The sequence below is a fragment of the Penaeus monodon genome, chromosome 9 (genome assembly GCF_015228065.2).
Source record: "Penaeus monodon isolate SGIC_2016 chromosome 9, NSTDA_Pmon_1, whole genome shotgun sequence".
Lineage (NCBI taxonomy): Eukaryota > Metazoa > Arthropoda > Malacostraca > Decapoda > Penaeidae > Penaeus > Penaeus monodon.
This window is the reverse complement of record NC_051394.1, coordinates 19,590,868-19,599,999: the sequence shown is the minus strand read 5'-3', so window position 1 is coordinate 19,599,999 and position 9,132 is coordinate 19,590,868.

The following is a 9,132-nucleotide window of genomic DNA, read 5'->3' as shown; positions in this document are numbered from 1 at the left end:
CACCACCATAATATATATATATATATATAGTATATATATATATATATATATATATATTATATATATAATATTATATGTTGTGTGTGTGTGTATTGTGTGAGTGTGTGTGTGTGTTTATTGATTTATTTTCGTACTTGCGGACTTTTGTACATGTATTCTGATATTCTATGCAATATATATATATATATACAGAGCTGCAGTATACAATCCAAAATTTATCGTGTACATAGTTTGAGCTGCATTTGAGCTGCGTGGCACAGGGTGTTAGTGGGAAGAAGGGAGGGGGGGGGTAAACAAGTGTACAAAAAAACATTATTCTAGTTGATACTTGAAATATCACCCACATACACACACACACACAACGCACCCACACTATATATGTACACCCACACATAACACACAAATGAATACAAGAAATGTATGTCGTGTGTGTGTGTGTGGTTGTGAATACATTTTTCCCCGTTTTCCTGACCGCCTCGAACTAGTGTCCTCAGGTATTAAACATATAATTTATATATATATATATAAGATACTAATATATATATATTATATATATATATATATATATATATATATATTTATATGTATATAAATATAATTATATTTGCATATAAATACATACATTTATATGTATTATACATATGAATATGTATATACATATGAATATGTATATACATATGAATATGTATATACATATATGTATGTTTTGTTTTTTTCTTCTTTTTTTTTAAGTGCCAAGGACGTTGGCGATCATGGATTTCCATGATTTTCTTGGCAATTTAGAGCGGTGGTTTACCGTTGCCTTCCGCCCGGTGTTTTTATCGAGTCACCATCTCTATTTACCCGGTTGGACGGCACTGACTTGGGCTGGCTTGGCCACCCAGCGGCTAGGTAGGCAATCGAGGCGAAGTTCCTTGCCCAAGGGAACAACGCGCCGGCCGGTGACTCGAACCCTCGAACTCAGATTGCCGTCGTGACAGTCTTGAGTCCGATGCTCTAACCACTCGGCCACCGCGGCTTCTATGTATATGTATATATATATATATATATATATATATATATATATATATATATATATATATATTTGTGTATAGAAACATATACACATATAATGCATATATATAAATATTTATGAATATGTATATATTTATATATATGCATATATATATATATATATAAATATATATGTATATAGGTATATATATTTATATGTATGTTTATGAATGTGTGTGTGTGTGTGTGTGTGTGTGTGTGTGTGTGTGTGTGTGTGTGTGTGTGTGTGTGTGTGTGTGTATGGTGTGTGAGTGGGTGGGTGTTTTAGATTCCTCCTATGGCCTACATACTTTTATTTCCCAGGTCAGCTTCATCTTCTTTGGGGATGTATAGATGCGAATATAACGGTCCCTGAGATGGCTCTTTGGATTATTACATATATTTTTTATCATTATGAGATAACACTTCCAAGGTGACGCTCGACAAGATGCAAAAAGGAATCAATTTAACAATTATTTGCTGTTTTCATATGAAGGCAGACACAGATAAACGCATATCTTTAATTTGTTACTTAGATATTTGGATTCCCTATTTTGACATGGTGTTAACGCCTTGAACATAGCACCCCTTTGCCTAATAGTGGGCGAATTCTCATTCCATGGATAACTTTTAAAGACCCCCAGGGCAGGTCTGAAGGTAAAAAAGGGTTTTAATGAAATTTTTTTATAAAATTTAAGTCGAAAAAAAACATGTGCGAACAGACATCATTTTTGATTTACAACAAGAATTTTTAACAAATTTATGAATATAAAACTTCAATTTTTTATTGCAGTTTTGTCTTGTACATGAGCCTAATTTCCCCGAAAAAAAGTGTCGTACTACACTTCCTTTGAACCCGCCCTTTTAAAGGGGGGAGTCTATTTTTTTTAACGCTGCGCCTCGGTGCATTAAAACGGAAAAAAATGGGAAGTTCAAATTTTGATGCTGCCTTGTAATTTTATTTAGTAACGGAGATGTTAAGTGGATATTATTGCATATAGTGCTAGACTAAATGTATCTGCGTCGTATGTGTGTTTTGTGTGTTGGGGGTGTGCTATATAAAAATTTTTATTATACATAATTCCCACACATGTATTTATATATGAAATATATATGATTATATATTAATATAAATTATAATATAATATATAAATATATATATATATATATTATATATATTAAAAATTTAATGTACACTCGCTAAAAAAATTCCTACTTTTTTGACAAATTATCAATATGATATGCGATGAGAACTTGGAAAAAAGTGCTGTATCGACTTTATTAAAATCCTGTTACCCCCCACTATTTTGGGAATGCTGGCAAGTCTCGAGAGGGAGCCACTGACGCGCTGTTAACGGCGTCCGACAAGGCAATCACCCCCTTACCGAAACCCTTTTGCCCAATGACGATTTTACGATTGCGGTATAAAAACTTGGGAGCGTCTCTGCCCTGGCCTCCCAAGCTTTCTAATGGGATTAAGATGGGAGTTTTGGGTAGATGTGGCCAACAAAATCTGGGAGGTTGCGAAATCAACATTCACGACACTCTGTGTGGATAGGACTTTATCCAAACCTCAAGAGCTAGTGTATCTGACAGTCTGTGTGCTACAGCGTAATGCAAAGCCCCGCCGGATTCCCCAGCAGAAAAAAAAGATCCGCTCCCTTCAGTATTACAAATTAAAAAATAATATAAAAATAATGAAAATTAATAACTAAGAACAAAATAACTCACGGTAAAGGGACGTAGCAAGTAATTACCGGCCAGGCCCCCTTTTTCCAGTTGATGTAGGGGTGTTCCCACTAAGTAAAAAATGGTTTTCTTAGCTAAGATTCTTTGCACTTAAATGTAAGCTTCATTTTTGCTTTCTATAGGCATTGATTTATAGTATTGAATGACTTTTTATTGATCTTCCACCCCCCGTGCATCTGGGTGCCCACTTCTGGCTTTTTTCTGGTGGATCGAGTGCTTCGTGTCGCTGGCTCCACAGAGACAGGTTTTGGTTTCGAAAACTTCTCTTTTTGAATTTGGCCTTCATAGTTGCCCCCGGTTTTTAAAGCGTAATTATGTGTACAAAAGTTTGGGGTTTCTCCATTGCTAAATTGTATGATACAGGCCCTAAATATACAAATCTAAAAACACTATTGAATGAACATATAGAAACTCTCTTTTTTGATCTTAGAAACAATCCCCAGAAATTCCAATCAATTCCTAGAAAATCGTTTCAGCTTATCTACCCCCCGATAAAGATTTTAAAAAAATTATAAATTAATATAAAAATAATATAAAATATATATTATATATTTTAATATAATATAAAATTATATATATTATATATATATAATAATAGGGGGGCCGCGGTGCCCGAATTTTTAGAGGCGGCTCAAGACTGTCACACGGAAACTGATTTCGGGGGTTTCGAGCCCACCGACCGCCGCGTTTTTTCCCCTTAGGAAAGGGGAATTCACCCGATTGCCTCCTACCCACTGGGGGCCCAAAGTCCCCCCCAAGTCAGTCCCGGGGAAATAAAAAATGGGACTCGTTTAAAAACACCGGCGGAAGGCAATGGCAAACCAAACCGCTCAAATTTGCCAAAAAAATCATGGAAGCAATGACGTCAAGCTGCGGGGTCGAATGGTAAGCGTCGGACTAAAGCTGTCACGACGGCAATCTGAGTTCGAGGGTTCGAGCCCCACCGCCGCGTTGTTTCCCCTTGGGAAAGGGAAAAATTCACCTCGATTGCCTGCCTAGCCACGGGGGGGCCACGCCAGCTCAAGTCAGTGCTGGTCCCCCAAACCCGGATAAATAAGAGAGAATGTTTCCTAAAAAGGTAAAACCCCACTCTCCGTGGAAAGGAACTGGGGGGCCCCACCCCGTATCACTCCAAGAGCTCAAACGTGAAAAAAGCAATTGAGTATCATCTGGACCCCGGCGGCTCAGATATGAACCCCACCGTTAAATGATGAGATATATATATATATTAATATATATATTTATATATATATATTATATATATAATATATATATATTATATATTATTTAAGCGCGTGTACAATACACGTTTTCTTTTCAAATTTCCCCTATTATGGGGAACGTTAATCTATGACCCTAATATGATCCTACGAAAAATCCCCACAGTTAGGTAACATTGCAAACTTGAAAAGCCCAAAACAAGAAAATATTTTTAAATTTAATATTAAAAGCACCATAATAAAATATAGAGTTTAAACTTTTAATATTTAAAGCTTTCATATCTTTAGGGCCATGGCTAAGAACAGCGAGGCTCAGGCTTATCTTTCCCCAACACACTTGCACAGGCAACAATATTTATTTTTGTTTTTATTATATCTTTTTGCTATAACCTTGGGCATATTCAAACCCCAAAAATGTTATGACGAATGGATACGGGAAAATATCTTAAAAAATATTATGTTTTTTTCTTTTGTTTTTCAAGCTGTTTTGTAGGTTAGAAGAAATTTAACAAAATTTTTATTCTACATAACAGTTTAATTTTACAATTGAAAAAAGAAGACGAGGGTTTTGTATTTTTTTCAAATGATTTAGATCAAAAAAATAAAAAATAAAATTTTTAAAACATTTAAAGAATTGTGCATTCGAAAACCATGCGAAAAGGAAAAGTAGATGGGAAGGGGCTTCGGTCATTTTCAACGATTTAAGTTTTTCGTCGTTTTATTTGTAATTTTTGATGTTGATAACTGGAACTTGTATTTATTGCTACTTCCTAATGTAATATTTGTCAAAAAGTGATTTTAGCATTTTATTAATTTTAAAAAAAAATAAAAATTGGCAACTTAAACAGATCCTTTGGAATGGGGTGGAGTGAAACCCTTTTTCAACAGGTAGAAATTGGATCGTTGTTGTTCGCGACCGGTGGGAATGTCGCAAATTTTTTCAGCAGAAAAGAAGACTTAAATACACTGGAAAAAACTTGAAAATGCCCCAAAAAGCTCTCTGATGCCCATTTCATTTCTTAAATTCGTTTTTGTCAGTTTTTAAAAATTCCCGTGTGAAAAATAGGAAAAGAAGCATTTGTGATAATGATCGTTTATATATACTTCAATACTTAGGTAAACAAGCTTAATTTTTTTCCCAGAAAAATAACAAAGTAATTAATTAACAATACAAAGCGCACTGTCAATCAGTATAATTTTCTGGAAAAGCCTCGTTATGCCTTTGTAGGGAATGGAACTTGAAAGTGACTGAGTGATCCATATCTCCCCCTCCATTATGTTTAACGATTAAATGACATTGTGCATAAATCTCTTTTTTTTACCACTTTGTTCCTCGATCGTAGGAGCATAAACGGAAGACTACTAACTTAAAACCTTTCGTGCCGGTTGAGCATCAGAGGACCCAAGAAGTGAAGTATTTAAATTCATTCTATAAATACAGTGAAAAAAAAGCATATTGGGTAAACGACAAGGATGAGCGGTTGAACTTCCCTTTATTCTTTTTTTGTTGTTTTTTCTGAATGTTTTACCCTTTCTTTCTTTTGCTTTTTTTTTTAGTCCCTTTTTTTTTCTCTGTTGTTTCCCCCCCTTAGACTTCATTTTTCTTAGTGTTATTTATTTCGAATGGATTGAATGATCATTGCCCTTTTTTCGAAGACAAACGAAACAGACAAACGATGAGGGGGGAAAAACGAAAGGATACTGAATAAATGACATGTGAGTAATTTCCCCTTACATAGAAGAAAAAGAAGGCCTATGAATAGACATTTGGAAGTTTTGAAAAATCACTTTGACTTTTAAAACTTTTTTTTTTTTTTTCTCTTCTTTTTTTTCTTCTTTTTTTTCTTTCTTTTTCTCTTCTCTTCTCTCTTCTCTTTTCTCTTCTCTCTTTCTCTCTCTTTTCTCTCTTTCTCTCTCTCTTTTTTCCCCTTTTTCTCTCTTTCTCTCTCTTTTCCCCTTTTTTTTTTTTTGTGTGGGGTGTGTGTGTGTGGTTTGGGGTGGTGTGTGTGTGTGTGTGTGTGAATTGGGCATTTTTGGCACTACGAAAGAATGCAAATGCAAGCACAATTACTTATCTTTTCAAAATATATAGGAATCTGATTTTAAATAACCACTGCATCGTTTCCGCAAAAAACATATTATAATCATCCACTGTAGGGGGGAAAAAGGCATGCAACAAAAAAAAAGAAAAATAAAAGGCAGACTTTTTGTAACTATTATTTGGGGAAAAAAGAAAAGAAACAAATTCCCTTAGGGTAGAATGCGAGAGTAGTAACAAAAAACCCAAAACCCGGGAAGTTAAATTGTATTTTACACTGCGCACATGCATTGAAAAGGGCTTAAAATACTAAAAACAAGCGAAATGGTACTTTTTAAAGAAGAAACCTGAACTTTCCCCTCGCGATACACTGATGACTAAATATAGTAAAATAAAAAAATTTTTATTAACACATTTATACTTATACATAATATTAATTATTATATATATAAAATATATATAATGTATAATAACCCCACACACACACCCAACACCACACCACCCAAAAACACACACACACCACCCCCCAAAAATATATATATATATATATATAATTATTTTGTGTGTGTTTTGTGTGTGTGTGTGTTGTGTGTGTGTGTGTGTGTGGGGTGAGGGGGTGTGTTTGGGGTGTGTTTGTGTTGTGTGTGTGTTGTGCGTGCGTGCGTGGGTGTTTGGGGGTGTGTTTTTTTGTGGTTTTTGTGTGTGGTGTGTTGGTGTGGTGTGTGTGTGGCGGGTGCGGCGTCGTGCGTGGGCGTGCGTGCGTGTGTGTGTGTGTGTGTGTTTTGTTTGTTTTTTTTGTGTGTGTGGGTTGTGTGTTTGTGTGGTGTGTGTGTGTGTTGTGTGTGTATGTATGGTGTTATCGGATATCAGTATCTCAGTATGAATACTCCCATGCCAGACCTCAAGAAACATCCGGTCTTATAAAAAACATAAAATATTATATATATAAAATTTATAAAATATAAATATAATATATATGTTGTGTGTGGGTGTGTTGTGTGTGTGTGTGTGTGTGTGTGTGTGTGGTGCGGGGGCGTGTGTTTTGGGGGCGGTGTGTGTGTGTTTTGGGTGTGGTGCGTGCGTGTGGTGTGTGTGTTTTGTGTGTTTTTGTGTGTGGTGTGTTTGGTGTGTGTGCGTTTGGGTGTGTGTGTGTGTGTTGTGTGTGTGTTGTGTGTTTTGTGTTGTGGGGTTGTGGTGTGTGTTTTAAATGTAGTGTTTTTATCGATGATAGTCAGTATGCTCATATGAATAACTCATCCATGACCTAAAGAACACCCCGGTCTTTTAAAAACTAAATCTGTGGAAAGTATGTTATCTTCATAAAACGCAAAACAAAATTACTGATCCCTCTAAACAAAAGGACGCCATATGTATTTCTTGAATGGGGGGCCCCCCACGAATAATAAACAGGCTCTGCATATCCCAAACCCCTTATGTCTTCAGCCCCTGGCACACCTTTTTTAAACATCCTCATGGTTCCTTATTTTTTGGTGGCCTATATAAATGCTATTTTTATAATTCGTGCTGCTGTGGTGCACACACCACACACACACACACACACAATATATATATAAAATTTATATAATATATATATATAATATAATTTTACATTTATATATCATACAACATATATAAAGTTGTAAAAGTTGTATGTATGTATATTTTTAAAAATATATTTTAAAATATATATTATATATATATATATTAATACATATATAAAATAAAATTTCTGGAGTTTAAAAAAGCTGGGCTACCTTCATAAATCATATTGTCTAATCCATCAATAAATAAACAGAAAATTTTTTGGAATAGTGAATTCGTCACGCACTTTTTAAAACACTGTGTTTTCCGCTCCTCTATAAAGTTACTTGAAATAAGGTCTATATTGTTAGATATTGCCACAATGCACAGCCCTTAATTTTTTTGGGCTCGGGCCTCTGTTGGTTTAGAGACTTTTTTTTTTTTTAGCTCTTTCTCGGCCACAGTGAAGATTTCCCTTCTTTATTGATTGCTTGAGATCATATATTAAATGAAACGATACTTACCCGTGGGCATTCCTTCGCAACGCTAATTAATTAATTAACTTTTAATCCAGAAAAAAATAAACGTAAACGATGAGCTACATTTCTATTACTAATGTGATGAATACATTATCTGTTACTAATTCGAACCTGTTTGTCATTTAGGTTAAAATTCCGGAAAATATGAATATCCACTTGTGTGTCATTATCACTTTACATCAAAACATCGTCACTTAAGTATAATCTGTATTTATAAGTTTTAATATAATATTATCTTGTCATAATCATAATTCCTGTGTCTGTTGGTTTCTACATGGTATATTCATGTATATACATACACATGTACTTACATACATACATATATGCACATTCATATATACATATGTACACATACGTACATACATGTCAATCTGTCTATCGATGTGTGTTGTGATATATATATATATATATATATATATATATATATATATATATATATATATATAATATATTATATATATAGATGGATAGATAGATAGATAGATAGATAGATAGTATAGAACAGATAGATAGACAGATGGATAGATAAAAAGATATGTTTTTTAAAATGTATATTCTTCTTCTTTTTCATCTTTTTACCCCCAAAAAAAACACACAAAAACCCCACACACACACCAAAACCAAAACACACACAAAACACCCCCACACCCCACCACACACACACACACACACACACCCCACACACACACAAAACACACACACGTCTGATGAAAGGGTTTTTTGAAACATTATTTTTGTAAGAAAAAAAATCTGTAAAAAAATATGATAAAACCCAAAGAAAAAGGATGTTTAAAACCCTTTTCCTGTGATTATCATAAATTTCCCATTCCCCCTGAAATTTTTAAAAATGGAAATTTTTAATGAAGAATTTTTCCGTTTTAAAATACGGTCCGTGTAGTAGTGACGCGCTGTATTCCCTCGACGTTCTAACGATAACAAAAAAGGGGTCGCTTGAACTCAAAAGGCAATTCAGGGTTTGATTTTTCCGCATTTCCCTTTGTAATGCATGCGTTTGGATTTTTTTCCAGTGTTT